This window comes from Bison bison, unplaced genomic scaffold (assembly GCF_000754665.1).
Source record: "Bison bison bison isolate TAMUID 2011002044 unplaced genomic scaffold, Bison_UMD1.0 scf7180017864365, whole genome shotgun sequence".
Classification (NCBI taxonomy): Eukaryota; Metazoa; Chordata; class Mammalia; order Artiodactyla; family Bovidae; genus Bison; species Bison bison.
This window is the reverse complement of record NW_011494937.1, coordinates 3,182,443-3,194,005: the sequence shown is the minus strand read 5'-3', so window position 1 is coordinate 3,194,005 and position 11,563 is coordinate 3,182,443. Positions and strand designations below refer to the sequence as shown.

At 41.5% G+C, this 11,563-nt stretch overlaps 1 pseudogene; it reads left to right on the top strand.

Moving 5' to 3' along the window:
* The first annotated feature begins 5,151 nt into the window (after nucleotides 1-5,151).
* Nucleotides 5,152-6,341, top strand: LOC104999922 (annotated as a pseudogene).
* Nucleotides 6,342-11,563: the final 5,222 nt, after the last annotated feature.

Here is an 11,563-nt window from a genome sequence, read left to right as displayed (position 1 = left end):
CAAGAACTGAACCCAGGTCTCCCCCATTGCAGGTAGATTCTTTACTATCTAAGCCACCAGGGAAGTCCTGAAACATACATTACCATATGTAAAACAGGTAGCCAGAAGGACGCTGCTGTATAACACAGGGAGCTCAGCTCAGTGCTCCGTGATGACTTAGAGGGATGGGATAGGGGTTTGTGTCTAGGAGGCTCAAGAGAGAGGGGATATATGTATATGAATGGCTGATTAAGGTTTCCCAGGTGGCTCAGCAGTAAAGAATCTGCCTTCAATGCAGAAGACACAGGAGACACTGGTTTAATCCCTGGGTTGTGAAGATACCCTGGAGGAGGGCATGGCAACCCACTCCAGTACTCTTGCCTGGAGAATCCCATGGATAGAGGAGCCTGGTGGGCTACAGTCCATGGAGTCACAAAGAGTCAGACACTACTGAAGTGACTGAGCACGCATCCATGGCTGATTCACTTTGCTGTACAGCAGAATCTAACACAACATTGTAAAGCAATTATTTTCCATAAAACAATCATTTAAAATATAGGTCAAATATTTCTGATGAAAATCTAGCACCCAAATTGAGATGTGCTCTAACCATAAAACATACACCAGATTTTGAACTCTTTCTATGAAAAAATAATATAAAATAGCTCACTAATAATTTTTATATTGGTTTCATGTTGAGACGACCTTTTGTATATATTGGGTTAAATAAAATTATATTAAAATAGAAAAATTTAAAGATAAGACATACACATACATAGGAAGTCCTCTTTCTTATTATTTCCCTCCTGCCTTTCCCAGAGAATACTTGGTGGGCATTCACCATGCTTAGTTTAACACTGTTGTTACGTATGGATGTGTCTCCATAAATACTCTAGGAAACAGAATTGGACATACCCAAATACCCATTGACTCAGAGAAGGCAATGGCACCCCACTCCAGTACTCTTGCCTGGAAAATCCCATGGACCGAGGAGCCTGCTAGGCTGCAGTCCATGGGGTCGCTGAGGGTCAGACACGACTGAGTGATTTCACTTTCACTTTTCACTTTCATGCATTGGAGAAGGAAATGGCAACCCACTCCAGTGTTCTTGCCTGGAGAATCCCAGGGACAGGGGAGCCTGGTGGGCTTCCATTTATGGGGTTGCACAGAGTCGGACATGACTGAAGTGACTTAGCAGCAAATACCCATTGATGTTAGATTGATGTATGTTAAAATCAATGGGCCAGGGGTTAAAATGGGCCAGGACTTCCCTAGTGGCCCAATGGGTAAGACTCCACCCTTCCAGAACATGGGGCTCAGGTTTGATTCCTGGTCAGGGAACTAAATCCCACATGCCTCATGCAAGTTTGCATGCTACAGCTAAAAAGATCCTCCATGCTGCGACTAAGACCCAGTGCAGCCAAATAAATATTTTAAATACTGTAAAAAAAAATGAAGGAAGTATGAAACAATACTTGAATTTGAATTAGAACATGTTTTCTGGTAGGTTTGGTGGTGATGGTGGTGTGGTTTAGTTGCTAAGTCGTGTCCAACTCTTGAAACCCCATGAACTGTAGTCCACCAGACTCCTCTGTCCATGGGATTTCCCAAGCAAGAATACTGAAGTGGGTTGCCATTTCCTTCTCCAGGGAAACTTCCCTGGAAGTTTCAACTCAGGGATTGAACCCATGTCTCCTATATGGCAGGCGGTCTCCTGCGTTGCAAGCATTCTTTACTGCTGAGCCACCAAGGAAGCTCTGGTAGGTTTAAGCCCTTCATTGTCACTCTCTGTACTTTTCCAGATGCTTGAAATCTGACATTATAAAACATCATAAAAGTAAACAATTGTTCATTGTTCATTTTAAGGGGTATTTGTATATTTTCATAACTGTGACCATACTCTAGCTGTGTATAAATTGCGTTTATCCTTTAATATTTTTTCAGGCTAGCTTTATACATGTAGAACTAACTTAAATGTTTTTATTTTGAACATTAAAAAGTTAATATGATGAACATTCAAAAAATAAAGTAGGATGAAATAACATTAAAATAGTATTGCAATAACATGGCATATCATAGCCATGCCATAACTTATTTAAATGATTTCCTCCCTCTATTTCATTATACTAAGAGGATTCCCAGTGGGAATTTGTGCACATCCTTCCTTTCTCAGCCTTGAGACATTACTCTTGGGATGTTCTCCTTCCTCTGTCCCTCCTTTTTCACTCTGTCTCACTCTCAAGTTCCCTTCTAGGCATTAGGCCAAGGGAGAAAAGCAAAGTTAACACAAGAATCAAGATGTATTCAGCTTTTGTTATAAGAACTCAATTTCTTGAGAAATCAACCTATTTGTTTAGAGGAAGTTTCTCTAATACTTATTGGAAGCAGTTCAGCCAATAATTGAAAAAAGAATTAAAATATCATCATTTAGTAATTCGTCATGAGTTAAGGGATCCAGGCCAAAAGTGTTATAAGAAGATAAATAGACATATGCTTCCTCATGAAAATATTTAAGGATGTTTGCCAAAAATTGACCTAAATTTAATCAAATTCTAGACTAGAGGTAGGCACATTTTTTCCAAGAGAGAGCCAAATAGTAAAAGTTTTAGGTTTTGTGGGCCATATGGTCTTTGACATGAGTATTGTCAACTCAGATGTAGCAAGGAACCTGCCAAGGACAGTAAATAAATGAATGACTGTGTTCCAATAAACCTTTATTTACTATTACTAAAATAAATAAAATGAGGCTTCCTGGGTAGCTCAACAGGTAAAGAATCTGCCTGCAATGCAGAAGACCCTGGTTCAATCCCTGGGTTGAGAAGAGCCCCTGGAAAAGGGAACAGCTACACACTCCACTATTCTGGCCTGGAGAATTCCACGGACTATATTAGTCCACAGGGTCACAAAGAGTCGGACACCACTGAGCAACATTCACTTTCACTTTCAAACAGCAAGCAGAATTTTGTCCACAGACTGTATTTTCCCAAACTGTATTCTAAAGTACAGTCTTTTAAAAAATATTTGTTCATTTATTTGGCTGTGCTGGGTCTTTGTTGGGACATGTGGGATCTTTGATCTTCGTTGTGGCATGCAGGATCTTTTGTTCTTTAGTGTGGCTTATGAACTCTTACATGCAGCATGCGGGATCTAGTTCCCTGACCAGGAATCCAACCTGGGCCCCCTGTAGTGAGAGCATGGAGTGTTAGCCACTGGACCATGATGGAGGTCCCTAGAATGCAGTCCTAATTTTATACTGAAATGATTTGCTTGGAGGCATCTTAAGGGAGAAAACAACATTCCATGATTGTTCTTCCAAGTAAGTACCCCTACTTGACAAACAATAGATGGACTATAAAAACTTAGGACATGGGGCAGTGTGGAGGGAAATTTTGAGGAAATGTAAAATGAGAAAAGGAGAGAGGAGGAAGCAGGAAAAAAGACCTGTAACTGATTTGGTTTCAAAACAGACACACAGGGATTCCCTGGTAGTCCAGTGTTTAAGAATCCACTTGGCAATACTGGGGACACGGGTTCGATCCCTGCTCTGGGAAGATCCCACATGCCTCGGAGCAACTAAGACCGTGTGCCGCAACTACTAAAGCCCGAGCACCCTAGAGCCTGTGCCCCGCAACAAGAGACGCCACTCAGTAAGAAGCCTGCACACCACAGTGAAGGGTAGCCACAGCTCGACACAACTAGACAAAGCCCTCGAGCAGCAATGAGATCCCAGTTCAGTTTATTTCAGTCGCTCAGTCATGTCCGACTCTTCGCGACCCCATGAATCGCAGCACACCAGGCCTCCCTGTCCATCACCAACTCCCGGAGTTCACACAGACCCACGCCCATCGAGTCAGTGATGCCATCCAGCCATCTCACCCTCTGTCGTCCCCTTCTCCTCCTGCCCCCAAACCCTCCCAGCATCAGAGTCTTTTCCAATGAGTCAACTCTTCGCATGAGGTGGCCAAAGTACTGGAGTTTCAGCTTTAGCATCATTCCTTCCAAAGAAATCCCAGGGCTGATCTCCTTCAGAATGGACTGGTTGGATCTCCTTGCAGTCCAAGGGACTCTCAAGAGTCTTCTCCAACACCACAGTTCAAAAGCATCAATTCTTTGGCTCTCAGCCTTCTTCACAATCCAACTCTCACATCCATACATGACCACTGGAAAAACCATAGCCTTGACTAGACGGACCTTTGTTGGCAAACTAATGTCTCTGCTTTTCAATGTGCTGTCGAGGTTGGTCATAACTTTTCTTCCAAGGAGTAAGCGTCTTTTAATTTCATGGCTGCAGTCACCATCTGCAGTGATTTTGGAGCCCCCAAAAATAAAGTCTGACACTGTTTCCACTGTGGCCATAGCAAACACCCTCTTCCAACAACACAAGAGAAGACTCTACACATGGACATCACCAGATGGTCAACACTGAAATCAGATTGATTATATTCTTTGCAGCCAAAGATGGGGAGCTGACTGTGGCTCAGATCATGAACTCCTTATTGCCAAATTCAGACTTAAATTGAAGAAAGTAGGGAAAACCACTAGACCATTTAGGTATGACCTAAATCAAATCCCTTATGATTATACAGTGGAAGTGAGAAATAGATTTAAAGGACTAGATCTGATAGAGTGCCTGATGAACTATGGAATGAGGTTCATGACATTGTATAGGAAACAGGGATCAAGACCATCCCCATGGAAAAGAAATGCAAAAAAGCAAAATGGCTGTCTGGGGAGGCCTTACAAATAGCTGTGAAAAGAAGAGAAGCGAAAAGCAAAGGAGAACAGGAAAGATATAAGCATCTGAATGCAGAGTTCCAAAGAATAGCAAGAAGAGATAAGAAAGCCTTCCTCAGCGATCAATGCAAAGAAATAGAGGATAACAACAGAATGGGAAAGACTAGAGATTTCTTCAAGAAAATTAGAGATACCAAGGGAACATTTCATGCAAAGATGGGCTCAATAAAGGACAGAAATGGTATGGACCTAACAGAAGCAGTAGATATTAATAAGAGGTGGCAGGAATACACAGAAGAACTGTACAAATGAGGTCCCAATGCAGCCATAAATACATAAATCTTAAAAAAAGGAAAAGGCCCCATAGACACAAAATTAAGGAAGTTTCTCTGAAGTTTTGTTTCTTGTCTCCATCTTTCCATCAGCTCCACTGACAGCATGAAACCTGGAAACCTCTCCAATACCTCAGAATTCCTCCCTCTGGGACTGTCAGGGGATCCAGAATTGCAGCCCCTCCTTTTCTGCCTGTTCCTGTCCATGTACTTGGTCACTGTGCTTGGCAACCTGCTCATCATCTTGGCCATCATTTTTGACTCCCACCTCCACACCCCCATGTACTTCTTCCTCTCCAACCTGTCCTTTGTAGACATCTGCTTCACCTCCACAACCATACCTAAGATGCTGGTGAACATCCAGACCCAGAGCAAATCCATCAGTTACACAGTTACAAATCTGCTTGGTCCAGACATTTGCTGGACTGGAAAATGGAGTGCTGGTGATGATGGCCTATGATCGATTTGTGACCATCTGTCACCCGCTGAGGTACAAGGCCATCATGAATCCCAAGCTCTGTGGGCTGCTGGCTCTGGTCTCTTTCTCTATTAGTGTTCTCAACACCCTGCTCCACACTCTGATGGCCCTGTGGCTATCATTTTGCACAGACCTGAAAATTCACTTTTTCTGTGAACAGGCTCATATTCTCAAACTCACCTGTTCAACATCCTTGTCAATAACATCCTTGTGTATTTAGTGGGATCAGCCTGTTGGGTATTATTCCTCTCTCTGGGATAATTGTCTCTAATTGTCTCTTATATTCGAATTGTCTCTTCTGTCCTGAAAATCCCATCAACTGGTGGAAAGTATAGGCATTTTTCTATCTGTGAGTCACGATTAATAGTTGTTTCCTTGTTTTACGAGACAGGCTTTGGAGTGTACCTTAGTTCTGTACACTAGAACTTAGGGCTTTCCTGGTGGCTCAGAGGTTAAAGTGTCTGCCTCCAATGCAGGAGACCCAGGATTGATCCCTGGGTTCAATCCCTGGGTTGGGAAGTGCCCTTGGAGAAGGAAATGGCAACCTACTCCAGTATTCTTGCCTGGAAAATCCCATGGTCGGAGGAGCCTGGTAGGCTACAGTCAATCGGGTCGCAAAGAGTCAGACACAACTGAGCAACTTCACTTTCACTTTCTTTAGTTCTGTAGCCACTCATTCCTCCAGAAAGAGTGCAATAGTATCTGTGGTGTACACTATGATCACTCCTATGATGAACCCCTTTGTCTGTAGCCTGAAGAACAAGGACATGATGGGGGTTTTGAAGAAATTCATCTCTAGAATATCATGTTTCCATTGATGTTCAGTTGCTTTGTACTTATATTCCTAGAATATAGAGCTTCCCTGGTGGTTCAGATGGTAAAGAATCTGCCTGCAGTGAAGGAGACCCAGGTTCAATCCCTGGGTCAGGAAGATTCCCCAGAGAAGAAAATGGCAACCCACTTCAGTATTCCTGCCTGGAGAATCCCATGGACAGAGGAGCCAGGTGGACTACAATCCATGGGGCTGCAAAGACTTCAGGGCTGCAAAGAGGTGGACACACGACTGACTGACTTTAACTTCCTAGAATATAAAAGAGAGATAAATAATGAACAGTCCAGAAAGTCTGACCAACTTCTTGAAATACTTAAATACCAGAGATCAAATGGATAAGGATGAGAATTTTTTTTAATTAAAAAACTAGGGTTTCTCTTTTTAAAATTTTATTTAACTTTATTTTTAAATATTTATTTATTTGGCTGCTCCAGGTCTTAGTTGCAGCATGTGGGATCTAGTTCCTTGACCAGGGATAGAACCCAGGTCCCCTGCATTGGGAGTGCAGAGTCTTAGCCACTGGACCAGGAAAGTTCTCATTTTTATATTTTTGGGGGGTAAGAATTTTGGAATCAGACCACCTGAATTTGAATCCTACTTCTACTAAACAATAGCTCTGTGACCTTTGACAGTTTACTTGAACTTTCTAAGCTCAGCTTCCTCATCTGCAAAATTGGCATAATGATATTATAATATTTACAATTTTGGAAGATTTTAATTACTTCAGCTCTGTCAGTGAGAATGCCCACTTTCATCAATAATAAGGTAAAAGTCTTGACTCCAACAGGTCAAATGATAAAAACAGTTATCATCTTTTCTAACAGTGACTTCAAAGGTCAGGTACGTCTAGGCACAAAAGCACAGGACTCCATTTCATTCTTTTTGCCTTCCTCTTAAGGCATCCCTTGATGGTCACCGATGGCTATAGCTGGGCAGAGACATTTCAGACACAACATGTGTGCATGCTCAGTTGCTTGGTCGTGTCCATCTTTGTGACCCTGTGGACTGTAGCCCACCAGGCTCCTCTGCCCATGGGATTTCCCAGGCAAGAATACTGGAGTGGGTTGTCATTCCCTTCTCCAGGGGATCAAACTCAGGGATCAAACCCACATCTCCTGCATCCATTGTATCTCCTACATTGCAGGCAGATTCTTTACTACTGAGCCACCAGGTAAGCCCTTTCAGATACAGTCAGTTCAGTTCAGTTGCTCAGTCGTGTCCACCTCTGTGATACCATGAACTGCAGCACGCCAGGCCTCCCTGTCCATCACCAACTCCCAGAGTTCACCCAAACCCATGTCCATCGAGTCAATGATGCCATCCAACCATCTATCCTCTGTCGTCCCCTTCTCATCCCACCTTCAAACTTTCCCAGAATCAGGATCTTTTCCAATGAGTTGGTTCTTCGCATCAAATGGCCAAAGTACTGGTTTCATCTTCAACATCAGTTCTTCATCTTCAAATCTTCATCTTCAAAATCAGAAAGTAATGATTTCTTTTAGGATTGACTGGTTTGATCTCCTTGCAGTCCAAGAGACTACTCTCAAGAGTCTTCTCTAACACCACAGTTCAAAAGCATCAATTCTTCGGCGCTCAGTTTTCTTTATAGTCCAACTCTCACATCCATATATGACTACTAGAAAAAACATAGCTTTAACTAGACAGACCTTTGTTGGCAAAGTAATGTCTTTGCTTTTTAATAAGCTGTCTAGGTTGGTCATAACTTTTCTTCCAAGGAGTAAGCGTCTTTTAATTTCTTGACTGCAGTCACCATCTGCAGTGATTTTGGACACCCCCTAAAAAAAAAAATTAACTCTGTCACTGTTTCCACAGTTTCCCCATCTATTTGCCATGAAGTCATGGGATCGGATGCCATGATCTTAGTTTTCTGAATGTTGAGTTTTAAGCCTACCTTTTCATTCTCCTCTTTCACTTTCATCAAGAAGCTCTTTAGTTCTTTGCTTTCTGCCATAAGGGTGGTGTCTTCTGCATATCTGAGGTTATTGACATTTTTGCCGGCAGTCTTGATTCCAACTTGTGCTTCATCCAGTCTGGCGTTTCTCATGATGTACTCTGCATATAAGTTAAATAAGCAGGGTGACAATATACAGTCTTGACACATTCCTTTCCCAATTTGGAACCAGTCTATTGTTCCATGTCCAGTTCTAACTGTTGCTTCTTGACCTGCATACAGATTTAATATTGTCAGACACAATAACTAGAAATAAAACTCTCCCTCTCCTTTGCTCTTTTTGCAATGCAGAAAGAATCTTGCCCAGGAGATGCCCCAAAGACATTGTTTTTATTAGCCTGAATTGGGACATGTTCTGCATTAGTTTCCTATTGTCACTGTAATGGACTTCCCTGATGGCTTAGTTGATAAAGAATCTGCCTACAACGCAGAAGATCTGGGTTCAGTCGCTAGGCTGGGAAGATCCCCTGGAGAAGGAAAAGGCAACCTACTCCAGGATTCTTGCCTGAAGAATTCTGTGGACAGAGGAGCCTGATGGGCTCCAGTTCATGGGGTCGCAAAGAGTCAGACATAACTGAGCAACTTTCACTCACTCACTGTCATTGTAACACATATCACAAGCTTAGTATCTTAAAACAACACAAATGTTTTCTTTTGCATTCTTGGAAGTCAAAAGCCTGAAATCAGCTACACTGGGCAAAAGTCAAAGTGTTGGGCTCCTAAAAGCTCTGAGAAAAGAATGAAATGCAGAATTTGTGGGGGGGGGTTTGTTTGTTTGTTTTGCCATTTGTCACAGCTTGTGGGATCTTAGTTCCTTGACCAGGGATTGAACCCCAGTCACAGCAGTGAGAATGCCAGGAATTCCCTAATCACTGGAATGCCAGGGAATTTCTCAGAGTTATTATTTAATACATAAAGAATTTCTGTTCAGGGTGATGACAATGATCAGGAAATGGATAGTGTTAGTGGTCACACAACATTGTGAATGTTCTTAATGCTGTGGAATTGTACATTTTAAATGGCTGGAATAATATATTTTTTCTTTTTTTAAAGGAGAGCCACTTTATTTTAAGTAGTAAACAAAATTCCATTTATAACATAATAAATAAATATTCCATCAGTTTCTTCACAGTTAGTCCAAAGAACAAAGCCCCTGATTTAATTAGAATTTACATTTAACCTTAAATATCTTAAAATCCATCCAAGTCAACTTTGGAATTTTAATCTTGTCTGATATTATGAAATAAGGCAAAACTTGATTGACAGTGAAAATTCCTACTTTTTTCTGTTAGCCACTTTTGAAATGATAAATTTTATATCTATTCAAAGTGATTAAAATTTTTGGAAGATAATATGCAAAGATATTTTTATGACCTTAGAGAAGTTAAGTATTTGAAAGAATAGCGCAATCCAAAAGGGAAAGACTGAGAAATTCAAACACTTTAAAAATAAGCTACTAAAACAAGTGATTCAAAAATGAAAATTTAGAATTGTTCTTTCAGTATAGTGAAGAAAAAAGCAGGGCAAGTAAACTTCCAGTGAAATATCTCCACATGTGACATTGCTCACCACATCAATATCAACGTGCTTTTATTACTCAGTACAGAAATAAACAACTTTTAATATAGTCCAGCTCTCTTAAAAACCAATCCTTCTCCCCTTATCCTCTGCAACCACCATTCTACTTTCTGTCTTTACAAAGTTGCCTATTCTAGATACCTCATAACTTAAATCATATAATATTTGTCCTTTTCGGCTTCGTTTATTTCACATAGCATAAAGCTTTTAAGGTTGTAATGTGTAATGCTGTAATGTGTCAGAATTTCATTCCTTCTTATATGGCTGAAGTGAATGAATGAATGAGTTTCACATCTACAATTATAAACCATAACCATTATAACCTGATAGTATTGATTACATGGATATGTCATTGATTGCATCTAAAAAAAGAATACTGTTGTCCAATTAGAGAAAAATGGTGTGTCCACATTTGCACTGGGTGTGAAATACATATGAGCAGAAAAAGGTGGAACAGTGACTGGTGAATACCTGGCCTCATAGCATCAGGGACTCCACCACCCTAAATTCTTCCATTATATCTTCTTGGTCTCTAAGGATTTGCACTGGCCTGGCATCAGCATGATGATGAAATTGTTTGACTAATGAGGAGCTTTGGGTATTGGTCCTCCAAAGGTACAGAGACTAAAAATTGTCGGTGACAGCCTCACTCAACAGCACTTCCTCGATACTATCAGCACACATGTGCCTCCTCCTGGAAGTGACCCTCCTCCCCCTCTGCTCAGGAGCCTAGTGCTTCTCTCAGTCTGCCTCCTCTTATTAAAACTTCAGCTTTCATTACTCAACATCTAGGAGACGCATCATTGCGTCTCGACAAGAGTCTGTCATTACCTAGTAAAGTCATTCAGGTAAACCTTCATTCCTGTTTGGCAATCAAGAGAGGTGTTTTACCACAAGTTTAACCAGGGGAAATTGTGAGAAGAGGACATGCATAAAATTATTAGAACCAAGGCATCCATTTGCCTCTTGCCTGTCTTCTCTTTTCTCGACATGTTCCTTTGTATCTTTCCTGTAATCTTCAAACAGCTCTTATTCTGCCAGTCTCCTACTGTCTCTCCATTCTCAAAGACTATTTGCCTTGTCAGCAGGAATGTGCTTGTTTACAAACATGGTGATTGTTTTCCATGTTTTCCGCTTTGCTGGCATTTAAGTTCCTTTCTGTAGCAATTCAGGGAAGAGGCTTGGGCAGTTTGACCGTATCTTGTACTTCTGGGTTTTTGACACAGCTTTGTATTATCTCTGTTGCCAGGCTGTGAGGTCTCTGGGGAAGGAGGTGATGATTCAGATAGACTCATCAGCCTTGATTACCTGCTTCTCCTAATAAAGTTACCAAATGTTATTATAAAAATAATCAGAACAACATAGTGTGATTTTATCTTTTAAGATAATTTACAATTTATTTATTTATTTTTGGCTGTGCTGAGTCTTCATTGCTGAGAGGGCTTTTCTCTAGTTGCTGAGCACAGGGGCTATTCTCTAGTTGCAGTGTGCAGGCTTCTCACTGCAGTGATTTCTCTTGTTGCAGAGCACAGGCGCTAGGGCACATGGGCTTCAGTAGTTGTAGTGTGTGGGCTCAGCCATTGCGGCTCCCACGGTCTAGAGCACAAGCTCAATAGCTGTAGTGCATGGGCTTAGTTGCCTCGGGGCATCTGGGATCT